The sequence below is a fragment of the Callorhinus ursinus genome, unplaced genomic scaffold (genome assembly GCF_003265705.2).
Source record: "Callorhinus ursinus isolate GAN/ISIS: 27379988/994484 unplaced genomic scaffold, GSC_fseal_2.0 scaffold54, whole genome shotgun sequence".
NCBI classification, from domain to species: domain Eukaryota; kingdom Metazoa; phylum Chordata; class Mammalia; order Carnivora; family Otariidae; genus Callorhinus; species Callorhinus ursinus.
Window position 1 is genome coordinate 15,226,151 of NW_027397116.1, and position 12,004 is coordinate 15,238,154.

A 12,004-nucleotide genomic window follows, 5' to 3' on the forward strand; every position below is an offset into this window, starting at 1 on the left:
CTGCCTTTCTTCTTACACTTATATTTAAAAGCTTCATGGTTCAATTACAGTAAGAGAATCTGAGAGTCTAAAGCAAATTTGTCTCTGGTTTGTTTTTCCACTTAATGAGGAAGTATACAGTTCTGATAATATAAAATGAATAGACATGAATAGACATTCCTCCAAAGAAGACATACAGATGGCAAACAGACATGTGAAAAGATGCTCAACATCACTCATCATCAGGGAAATGCAAATCAAAACCACAATGAGATATCACCTCACACCTGTCAGAATGGCTAAAATAGAAAACACAAGAAACAACAAGTGTTGGCGAGGAGGTGCAGAAAAGGGAATTTTCATGAGGGGAATGCAAACTGGTGCAGCCACTGTGGAAAAAAGTATGGAGGTTCCTCAAAAAATTAAAAATAGAACTACCCTATGGTCTAGTAATTCCACTACTGGGTATTTACCCAAAGAACAGGAAAACACTAATTCAAGTTCAATGTTTATAGCAGCATTATTTACAATAGCCAAATTATGGAAGCAGGCCAAGTGCCCATTGATAGATGAATGGATAAAGAAGAGGTGGTATACACACACACACACACACACACACACACACACACACACACACACACAGTGGAATATTACTCATCTGTAAAGAAGAATGAACTCTTGCCATTTGCAACATTGATGGATCTAGAGGGTATAATGCTAAGAGAAATAAGTCAGTCAGAGAAAGACAAATACCATATGATTTCACTCATATGTGGAATTTAAGAAACAAAGAAGATGAAAAAAGAAAAAAAAGAGACAAACAAAAAAGACTCAACTATAGAGAACAATATAGTGGTTACCAGAGGGAACGTAGGAGAGGGGTGGGGTGAAACAGGTGAAGGGGATTAAAAGCACACTTACCATGATGAGCACTGAATTATGTATAGAATTGCTGAATCACTATATTGTACACCTGAAACTACTATAACACTGTACATTAACTATACTGGAATTTTAAAAAACTAAAATTAAAAAGTAAAAGTTTATTCCATCAACTAAAGTCACTAAAAAAAAACACTGCCTTGGAAATAAATTAGATGTTCAGTAGAGGATTAATTAAACACACTGTGGCAATTTCATAAAATGGAAGACTATCCATTTAAAAATGTGTTTTAGAAAAAAATATATTTGTATAAACAAAACAGGTTATGAACTATTTGCATTCTATAGTCCCCATTTTCTAAGTCTGTGTATAAAATTTTAAAAGTGGATTACACCAGAAAATTCAAGTCAATTTTGAGCAAAATGTTTTGCTGAAAATTTTTTTAATATGATGCTATTTTTTTCTTTATCTGGAAAAATTCATTCCTAACATTCTCTCTCCCCATTTTATTTCCACCCACTCTACAAAAGCTACCACTTCCTTCATCCTCATCAGAATTGATAAGAATTTAAAACGGTATCATTCCGTTTCTTTTTACACTTAAATTTAAAAACTTCATCGTTCAATTACAGTAAGAGAATCTGAGAGTCTAAAGCGGATTTGTCTCTGGTTTGTTTTTCCACTTAATGAGGAAGTATACAGTTCTGATAATATAAAAATGATTCAATATGAACCAATTTTCAAAATACCATAAATCACAGATATTGCAACTTCAAAGTCAATGTTCCTTCCTTGTATAACTGGAAAAGAGGAAACCTTACACACACCCTGTCCTAATTCCTGACCCCTGGGGCTGTTTTGTACGAAAGAACCATAATTGCCTTGCCGGGGTTACAGAGAACGGTGTTGGGACATCCTGACCAGCTTAGAAAAAGCCATCAGGAAGGAAAGAAAAAGAAATACCAAAGCTTTGGCCTTGTCTTTGTGTCTCTACCAATAGAAGGCTTTGTGATGTGCCCTGGTTTCTTGTGTTAGGTGGGCCTTGGGAGAAAATCTGGGTTCAGGGAGGTAGAATAGGATGTAGAGTGACATTGAAATGCATCAGAATAATAAGTCCCTATGCGGATATTGTAGGATGCTGTGGGATGCCTGCCAGTTCTGCTCAGATCTACTCTGCTGGGCTTATTCATCCATTACCCGCTGCTGAGAATGCTGGTTCCCAATGGCTCCCACTGCCTCCCCTCCTCCAAGCCCTCTGCTGAGCAGAGTCAAGCCTGGGAGCTTGATCTGTTCTCTCCCCCTACAGAGCCTGCAGCCCCCATCTAACAAAAACTACAAAAAAAAAAAAAAAATAGCCCCCTTACCTCCTGGAAGGACCACTCTCCAGTGCAACTTCATGCTCCACAGCCCAGCCCCACCACCCCACTGTATCCCTGGATAGGGGTCAGGGCCAGACTTCACCTTGGATCCCATTTTTACCCAGCCCCATCCCTCTTCTGCCCTGCTTACTCAATTTCTGAGAGGTTTCTTCTCTGAAGAGCTAACCCTCAACAGATCACAGGAATCCCAGTCCTTGGCTCAAACTCTGCCTCTAGGGAGCCCAACATAAGACAGAGAGTTTGGGCTTGAAGAAATGATTTTATTTCCTGACCAAGTATCTGGATTCCTGCTGTAGATGATCAGCATGGACACAATGATTGGAGTTACTCATTTTAGGCTACTACCTGTTGAGGAGGTTGTTCCCCATGAGCCTTCAGGCTGGCCTGCACTATAGCTGGATTGCACTATATCCAAGAAGTAAGGTTGATCTTTGGGTCTGTGTGTCTGAGCATCCCCATGCCTGCAAAGGGCTGTGGATGCTGGTGATGAACACAAATCGCCCTTCTCTGTTGCACACTTGAAGGAATGCCAAAGGCCAGGCTGAAGAGTCCAGCATCATCATAGCCATCTAAAGTGAATAATTGCAATCACTGTCTCCGCCTGTCATTTACTGCAGGAATGGCTCCCAGGGCAAGATGAAACCTGTGGCAAGGGGCTGGGAGTTCTCAAAAGAAAAGGGGGACAAAGATTCTGTACAGTGTGGAATATTCCTCAACACCATGGACAGTCTGAACTCTACTCTTTTATTTATTCCTTCCCCCTCTCTGAAAAGCACTTCCTCCTTATTACAGCTTCTCTAAATCCTGAGCACACTTCACCTGATGTGTTCTATGTCCTCCATGCTCTACGTCATCCCAACACTCCTTGCCACAGAAATCTCTCGGCTCCCCCATTTTATACAACTCTTGCTGTCTATACCACCCTCTTAGCATATATTCTCATGCACTGTTCCTGATATCTTTATGTCCCTTCTCTCCAACTGATTTAAAAGTCCTTGAGGATAAGGACTATACCCTATACAGAATCTCCCTAGATGTTATGCACGTTACAGGATACTAAGTAAATATTTATTAATGACGTTCATTGCTGGGCCTGCAAAATGATATGTTTTTTTTTTTTTCAAAGGCTTTATTTATTTATTCATGAGAGACAGAATGAGAGAGAGAGGCAGAGGAAGAAGCAGGCTCCCTCCAGAGCAGGGAGCCCGACGTGGGATTCGATCCCAGGACTCTGGGATCATGACCTGAGCTGAAGGCAGACGCTTAACCGACTGAGCCGCCCAGGCACCCAATGATATGTTTTAATGTGGATAACAGGATTTTGTGAGATCTGCTAATTAAGATCTTCTCCTGCCCTAGGAGATTACCAAATGATTTCAGGGATTGAAGAGAAGTTTAATGTTTTGTTGAAAGCAGAGATAGTAAATTTCAGTTCAGAGGGCTCAGTTCTTACAAGTAGCCCCCTGCTCTGGCCCCAGGTGCAAGAGAGGATGATCTGGTTTGGCAGCCTTTATTCACAAAAGATATAAGAGGGAACTCTAAGACCCCAAAGCAGGGCTGTTGTGGGGGGCGGCGGGGGGGGCGGAATAGGAATGCAGAGTTTGTAAGGAGAGGACAGCCTCTTCCATTAACATCCTTTTTTGATTGGTTTCTGTCTCAAAAACTGTGCTCTAAATTCAAGAGACTTGTTTTTGAAGTTTTTGTGTAACCAAGAGTTGGTAACAATGGTACTTTGTTCCCATCCCAGTTGGATGTCCTCTGAAACACCAGAATGGCTAGTCTGCCCCAGTGCTATTAAAGCACAGGGAAGAACTAATACGGTAGAGAAGAGCCAAGTACTCTCTTGGAGGTACACGAGATACTAGTTAGTGTACTAGAGGTACGCGAGATACTAGCTGCCTATGCCTTTAGGCTCCAGAGTTAGGACCACAGAGGATAGACTCCAGCCTTGGTTGGCCAACAGAGTGCTGCCTGTTTCAGATGAATGTTTCGTGTAACTACCAACTAGACATCAACAAATGTGGCAGCCAGGCCCTGAAAGGGACAATTATTACCTAGAAAAGCTCCTTGGGATTGGGTCCCTTATCAGCAGGATGGGAAGGGGCCTTTGCCTTCCCACCCCAAGTGGGCAAATTGCAAAAGCAATTACAAGTAGTTTCCCCTTATCCATGGGGAATATGTTCCAAGACCCCCAGTGGATGCCTAAAACTGCAGATAGTACCAAACCCACTATATACTATGTTTTTTCCTATACATACATATATATGGTAAATTTTAATTTATAAATTAGGCACAGGAAGAAATTAACAACAGCAACTAATAATAAAATAGAACAATTATAACAATATGCTGTAATAAAAATTAAGTGAATGTGCTCTCTCTCTCTCTCTCTCTCTCTCAAAATATCTTTGGTACTCTACTCACCCTTCTTCTTGGGATGATGTGAGATGATCAACTCCCCATGTGATGAGATGAAGTGAGGTGAATGACATAGGTGCTGTGACGTAGCGTTAGGCTGCTCCTGACCTTCTGGCCGGATGTCAGGAGGATCACCTGCTTCTGGATCGCAGTTGACCCTGGGTAATGGAAACCACAGACGAGCAAAACAGTGGATAAGGGGAGACTACTGCATGAAACAGAAAGCAGACAAAAACCTCACCAAGTCACTGACGTGGGGCTGTCCCAGCATGTCCACCAGATACTCTTGCCCTTCTCCATCCCAACACTGGAGAAGCAAGCTTGGAAGAGGGCGGGGGGAGGTGGAGGGAACACTCTGACTTGAACATGAGATTGGAGTTTGAGGTTAAGATAATTAAAACATAATAATCAGGACTGGTTACATAATGTTCAGGGCGTGGTGCAAAATGAAAACATGAGGCTCCTCATCCTAGAAACAAGAAAATTCATCCTTGAAGATACTCAAATATAAAGCTTTTTCCTTTCATTCATGGTCTCTCAACATGTCAGCGAGGTTTTTTTATTCTTGCCCAATGTCACTCTCCCTCAGGCACAGGGATACACACAGGCCACATGTGGACCCTTGCAGGCTTCAGGGGCCCCAAGGGGGGACATGCTGGACTTGCACCGGACAGCTCCGATTCCCTTCCCACAAGCTGCTAGATCCCCAAAGATGTTGCAGCCTCGGCGCTAGGATGCACTAGGCCCCTGAATGAGGCGTGGTGAGAGGCTCCCTCCAGCTGTTTGCCCACCCAACACAGCATGGTGCTGCTAACCCAGGCAGGGACCACCCCAGCTGTGCCCATGCAGAGACTGTGGGGGTGCCGACTCCACAAGGCCCCCAGTGGGGACAGGGGGCAGCAGAAGTCACTGGGTGGAGGTAGGGAGGGGAGTGTATGCATGGGCCTGGGACCCTAAGGGGTAGAGGAGTGGTCAGCTATAAACCTGTCCCAGGGAAGTAGCAGAAGGAGATCCACGTGGGACTGAGGCTCCAAGCCCCCAGAGCCCGCTCCACTGCTCCATCAGACTTCATTTACAAAGCACAAGTCCAAAGAGAACATTGTTAAGAATTTCAAGATGGCAGCTGGAGAGTGTTAGGCTCCAAGCCCCGGGCCCTTGTGAGAATGTGGCCCTGGATGGCTTCACTGGGCCCTGCACACAGCCTGTGAAGCTGGCCTAGACGGTAATTGAAATAAGATTTTGTTAATTCTAAACCTGACGGAAAACGTACTGACTAGGCCTGAAATGTCGTTAAAGGAATCTGTTAGCCAGAAGGAAATGTTGGTTTAATGTTGGTAGCTTTGGGGGAAAAAAAATTCCTATTTATATGTCAAGGAGCTAAGACTCCTCAGGCACATCAGTGACACTCACATTTCCGCCCAGCAGATTTTAATGTGCAGTCATTCCATGCTTCCCCTTCCTTCACCTCCTTTCCCACCTTGTCGCCAAGCTCCGCTGTTTTCTCTTCTGAACTGTCTCTGTAGTTTTTTCTGCCCCACTGCTGCATGTTAGATTAGACTAGCCCTGGAACAGGCCACCAGATACCAGAACCTTCCCCAACCTGCCTACATTCCATTGCCAGACAGATCTGTGCCCCCGCAGTTAACTTCAGCTCCTGCCCCTGCCCCTTACTAGATTTTTTACTCTAATGAAGTTACTTAGCCTTTTTGTTCCTTATGTTACTCATCCTATAAGCTTGTTTAAGGATTAAATAAGGTAATGGGTATAGACTGTAATTTATCCTCCTCTTTGCAAATCTAGGCAGGTCAGGCTTCTCTCTGCCAGGCTATAAGGAATGGGTCATTCTATAATTTAGTATAATTCAGCAATTTTCCTAAAGTGCAGATTGCCTGGACCTAATAGATAGTTTCCCCAGCAGCACTGCCTGCTAAGATTCAGTCTCATCCCTCTTATATGGGAATATAATGTTTACCCATCAAGAAGGCTTTGGGCTGGGGCCCAGAAGTGCTGTAACAGGCCAGAGAAGGACCTTAAAAGGACAAGAACAGAGAAGCCCAAGAGATAGATAAAATCAGAACTGTACCCAATGAAAGACTTTCATAATGGCCAAGGACACATAAGGCAAGGCACAACTATTTTGTAGATATATATGATGTACTTTGTAATATAAAAAAAAAATCTGAGTGCAGTACAGACCTACTCTTATAAGATAGGTTTCCTCTTTTTGTTTCCTAAAGTGTCCAATAGAAAATTTTATTTAAAGGACATTCTTAACACATTCAAGCATGTACACCATGGACACTCAATAAATGTTAGAAGGCAGAATATTTTAACACATGAATTTGGAATCACAGACAGTTATTAAAAAACAACAACAAAAACCGGAAGTCACTAAATCGGTGCTCTTTTAAGAGTCTGAAGGACACTTGTGAAGTAGTTCAGGCCTGTCATTCTGTGGAAGTGGTTATAAGGGTCAGTGAGGATAAGTAACATGCCGAAACTACATAATGAGAGAAGCAGTTATAACCGAGTCTGCTGCCTACCGTGTATACCTTTTACTGGACATGGTACATGTTCATTACCCCCGAAGTGTGTCAGTTGATGCAGACACTACTTAACATGATTGTTGAATTTATACACTCATTTTATATATAGTTGACCCTTAAACAACACAGGGGTTAAGGGTGCCAACCTCACGTGCAGTCTAAAAGCCTAGGTGGCTCAGTCGGTTAAGCATCTGCTTTTGGCTCAAGTCACGATCCCAGGGTCCTGGGATGGAGCCCAGCATCGGGCTCTCTGCTCAGTGGGGAGCCTGCTTCTCCCTCTCCCACTCCCCCTCTCGCTGTCTCTCTCTGTCAAATAAATAAATAAAATCTTAAAAAAAAGTCCATGTATAAGTTTTGACTCCCCAAAAACTTCACTACTAATAGCCTACTACTGACCAGAGCCTTACTGATAATATAAACATTCAATTAACACATATTTTGTATGTTATATATATATATTATATACTGTCTTCTTATAATAAAGTAAGCTAGAGAAAAGAAAATATTATTAAGAAAATTATAAGGAAGAAAAAATATATTTACAGCACTGTACAGTATTTATTGAAAAAGTTTGCATGTAAGTGGACCCATGCAGTTCAAACCCTTGTTGTTCAAGGATCAACTGTATATCTCTTAGAGATGTGGATGTTTTTTATAATATATATATATATATATATATATACACACACACATAGTCTTCACATGTGTCCTTTATTTTTTTTTTTACATCATATATATCAATTGCAAAGAAATAAAAATGTTTTATCTCTGGGATACTTGGGTGGCACAACAGGTTAAGTGACTGAATCTTGATTTCAGCTCAGGTCATGATCTCAGGGTCATGAGATCGAGCCCCACATCAGGCTCCGTGCTCAGTGCAGAGTCTGCTTGAGATTCTCTCTCCCTCTGCTCCTCCTGCTCGTGCTCTCTCTCTCTCAAATAAATAAATAACTCTTCTTAAAAAATCTAAAAAAAATTCTATCTCGATATTGTAAGAATGCATATACTACATATACAATATATAGAATAATATAGATGTACCTGTTCATGAAATTCCTATGACTTCATTTACTTACAGCACTTCACAGGGCACCTTGCACATACGATATACTTGGTAAATTTAAGAAGTTCATACATTAAAGTTAACCCTCTTTCACAGATTTACTGCTTAGAGGAACACCAAAGAAGTAGCAGAGGTCTCTCCAGTGTCCACACAAGCCCCACCCCACCTCCATATGCCTGATAAAAAAATGGAAATCCAGGACCCCTGAATGGGGTCTGTCACTGTCATGTGGCTTGTGAGTGGTAGGACGAGAGCTAGAGCTACCGGTTTCCTCACCTGAAGCACAATTTACCATTTGGAACTTTTTACTCCAAAGATATCCTTGGTTATCTTTTCTTAGGAAAGCATTATCTTTCCCAACTAGATTGTAATCTCCCTGAGAGCAGAGATAAAGTCTTTTATCCTTTGTACACCTGCTTCCCCCAACAACACATCTACAATAATTTGCCGATGTTACTAATTAAGAAAGAGGGTAGGAGGCTTGGAGGACATGATGGTTTTAAAAAACTTCCATAAAAATATGGAGGCTAATTCTCTCCTTGAATACAGGCAGCCATAGTGACTCACTTCTAATGTTCTATGACCATAACAATAATGCAGCAGAAATGTGCCTTCTGAGGCTGGGTTAGGAAAGGGGATATGGCTTTTGCTTGGCTCTCACTCTCAAGACACATGCCTCACCAGTACGTAAGACCATAAATCTCATCTAAGGGTTGAGAACACCTCTAGAAAGGTTAATGGTACCATTACCCCCATTTGGAAATGAGGAAACTGAGCTATAGAAACAGTGAGCTCTCTAAGGTCACACAACAGATCAGGAATTGAATCCAGTTATAACTCACTCTTTATTACATATATACTTCTCTAATTTTGATCTCAAGCCACCCAATTAAGTTCTCTGATGCTCAGTCATTTGTAAAGTAAAGTGGTTATGAATAATCTGCCTGCATCTTGGGATTCTCGTAAAGACCAAAGACGAAAGTAGGCAAAGTTATGCATTATAAACTAATCTATATTTAGCACTTAGATTCAGCTAAATTTATAATCATGCTTGTAAAAAATGCTTTTGAATTAATAAATATGTAGTCTGTTATTATTTCTGACCTATTTCTTACAAAGCCCACAAAAACAAATTAATTTCAAAGATCTATGTGCTGTGTTTAAATGAATTTGGAGGAAAATGCTGTTTCTTGAAGCATTTTGAAAAAGCATCCTTAGTTTCTGATGAAGCCTTTAATTATTCAAACCCGCTATAAGCAAGAAATAACTCAGAACAGTAATTTCCAAAATTCCATCTTTGGAGACCTGGGAGTTCTTCCCCTGGAGCTGTTCTCTCTCTCTCCACATTGTACATCGACTGCAGGAGGAAATGGTAACACACGTGTATTTGTTTCTGGGGAGAGAGCCGATAGCTTTTATCAGAGTCTCAAGAATTCAAGACTCATCAAAGGTCCTAGAACATAAAAAGAAATGGAAGAGATGTGAAATGTCATCTTCTCCAATCATCCATCTGAAAATGGTGGACCACCTTCAGAAATAGTGTGTGCCCTCTCCCCAGACGGCCAGTCCCGTCCCTAGGGGCTTCAGACATGCCGAAAGAAATCCTTCTCCTGTATCTTTATGCACCCTTGGGCTGAAGTCCCTGCACCTTCCTGCAACAACACTTGGTCCATATTTTACCACTTGGCATTTACCACAAAGCCAAACTCTTGTCCTCATCTCACCTTTAAAATATTTGAAGGCGGGGAGCCTGGGTGGCTCAGTTGGTTACGCGACTGCCTTCGGCTCAGGTCATGATCCTGGAGTACTGGGATCGAGTCCCACATCAGGCTCCCTGCTCGGCGGGGAGTCTGCTTCTCCCTCTGACCCTCTTCCCTCTCGTGCTTTCTGGCTCTCATTCTCTCTCTCTCGAATAAATAAATAAAATCTTTAAAAAAAATATTTGAAGGCAAGTATCCTGTTCTCTCCTCTTCTTAATGCCTCTAACTTTCTCAAGAGGGGTCTCACAGGAGGACAACATATTCTGAGTATTACCAAGTCAACAAGGAGAAGACTATCCTCGTCGCCCCCATTGGCCCCATGCGTGTATTAATACAACCTCTAATTTAATTTGCTCTAACAAATCTATGGATATGAACATGGCATTCTAGCATTCTGGGTATTAAAATATGACATCTCCCCAAACTCCTCACTACCTAGATACTAAATAAATAAATAAGAAAATGAACAAAACTTAAAAGAGCTTGAGGATTTAGAGTCAGCAAAGAGGGCTCTAAGGAAATGGCCATTTTATTTTCACATCCCCCAAGTAAAAAAAAAAAAAAAAAAAGGAATAGATAGAAGGATAATTTGGAAGGCTGGAAGAAGAGAAGTGAATATTTGTATCGGAACCAAATAAGAAAAAAACGTCCCAGGACTCATTTAGACATTTCCTAATTTTTAAAAAGGAATTTCCACCTTTACCCCCCCCACACACACACATACTCCACACATACACATTCACCTTAACACCACCACCATCATTTCCGTAATAGAAAACAACACTGAAGAATTTAAATGTATCTGTTTTTGTGAGTTAAAACAATGTTTTAGCTGGGAAATAAGGAACAAAACACTGACACAGTTTGTGGACAACAAATAATAAAAATATTATGCCTTTTTAAAACTCTTAAATAGGGGCGCCTGGGTGGCTCAGTCGTTAAGCGTCTGCCTTCAGCTCAGGTCATGGTCCCAGGGTCCTGGGATCGAGCCCCGCATCGGGATCCTGCTCAGCGGGAAGCCTGCTTCTCCCTCACCCACTCCCCCTGCTTGTGTTCCCTCTCTCGCTGTGTCTCTCTCTCTGTCAAATAAATAAATAAAATCTTTAAAAAATAATAAAATAAAATTAAAAATAAAAAAACTCTTAAATAAAACTTCTGGCAATAAATAATACTGTCTCCTAGAAAAAAATTAAAAATTAGTACAGTCCCAAGGTTTCTTTCAAGTGCATCTCAATCAAACTGTTCTACCTTCTTTGTCCTTCTTAGGTGGACGTCCCCCCACCCCTGTCTTCCATTTCTCTGGCATTACAACAATTTAAGGACTATGTCAAGTTCGTGACCTCCTCCTGCTCCATGTAATTCTGTGTTCTGTGCTTTTACCCACAAGCAAAAACGGATTTGTGAGCATCGTTTGCCTTTGACATCATTTTACTAATAAATTAAATTGTTTAGTTGGCCCTGTTCCCAAAAGTATATTCCACACCAGAATCTCATTGTTATAGCTCAGGGACAGGGGGGTGTGGAGGATGTCACAGTGCTCTGTGGCTGTGGCCACCTATGACCCCAGCAAAGAGGTTGGTGGCACCAAGACATTTGCAGCGGCTGCCAACTGGCCACGAGTCCTGACAACCAACTCATATGATATAAGTTTTGTGCTTCTAATTTAATTTATTTTGAATATTGTCATGTGGTGAAAAATTCAAAAGATACAAAAGGACCCAGATTCCCCATCTTAGAAGTAACCAATGTTCTGTGCTTCCTCACAGATACATTTTGTGCATTTACAAGAGAATACATATTTTTTACACAAACAGTAGCATTGTGTACATAGTCTCTTGTACCTTCCTTTAATGCGTTTAACTGTTGGATATCTATGTCTTGAAATAGGAAAGCAGTAGAGGGTGGTATCCTGAAAACCATTTAGAGACAGTATTTGAAGGAGAAGGGGGTGCTCAGCTGTGTGAAATGCTTAAGTA

The 12,004-nt window shown here is 41.5% G+C and overlaps 1 long non-coding RNA gene across 1 annotated transcript in view; it reads right to left on the reverse strand.

The window, feature by feature from the left end:
• The window catches only part of LOC112839327 (uncharacterized), a 147,205-nt gene that overhangs the window by 89,964 nt on the left and 45,237 nt on the right, over nucleotides 1-12,004 (reverse strand). Inside the window, exon 3 of the long non-coding RNA XR_012375658.1 lies at nucleotides 4,666-4,817. This is a non-coding gene — a long non-coding RNA (uncharacterized lncRNA). The remainder of the gene's footprint in view (nucleotides 1-4,665; nucleotides 4,818-12,004) is intronic.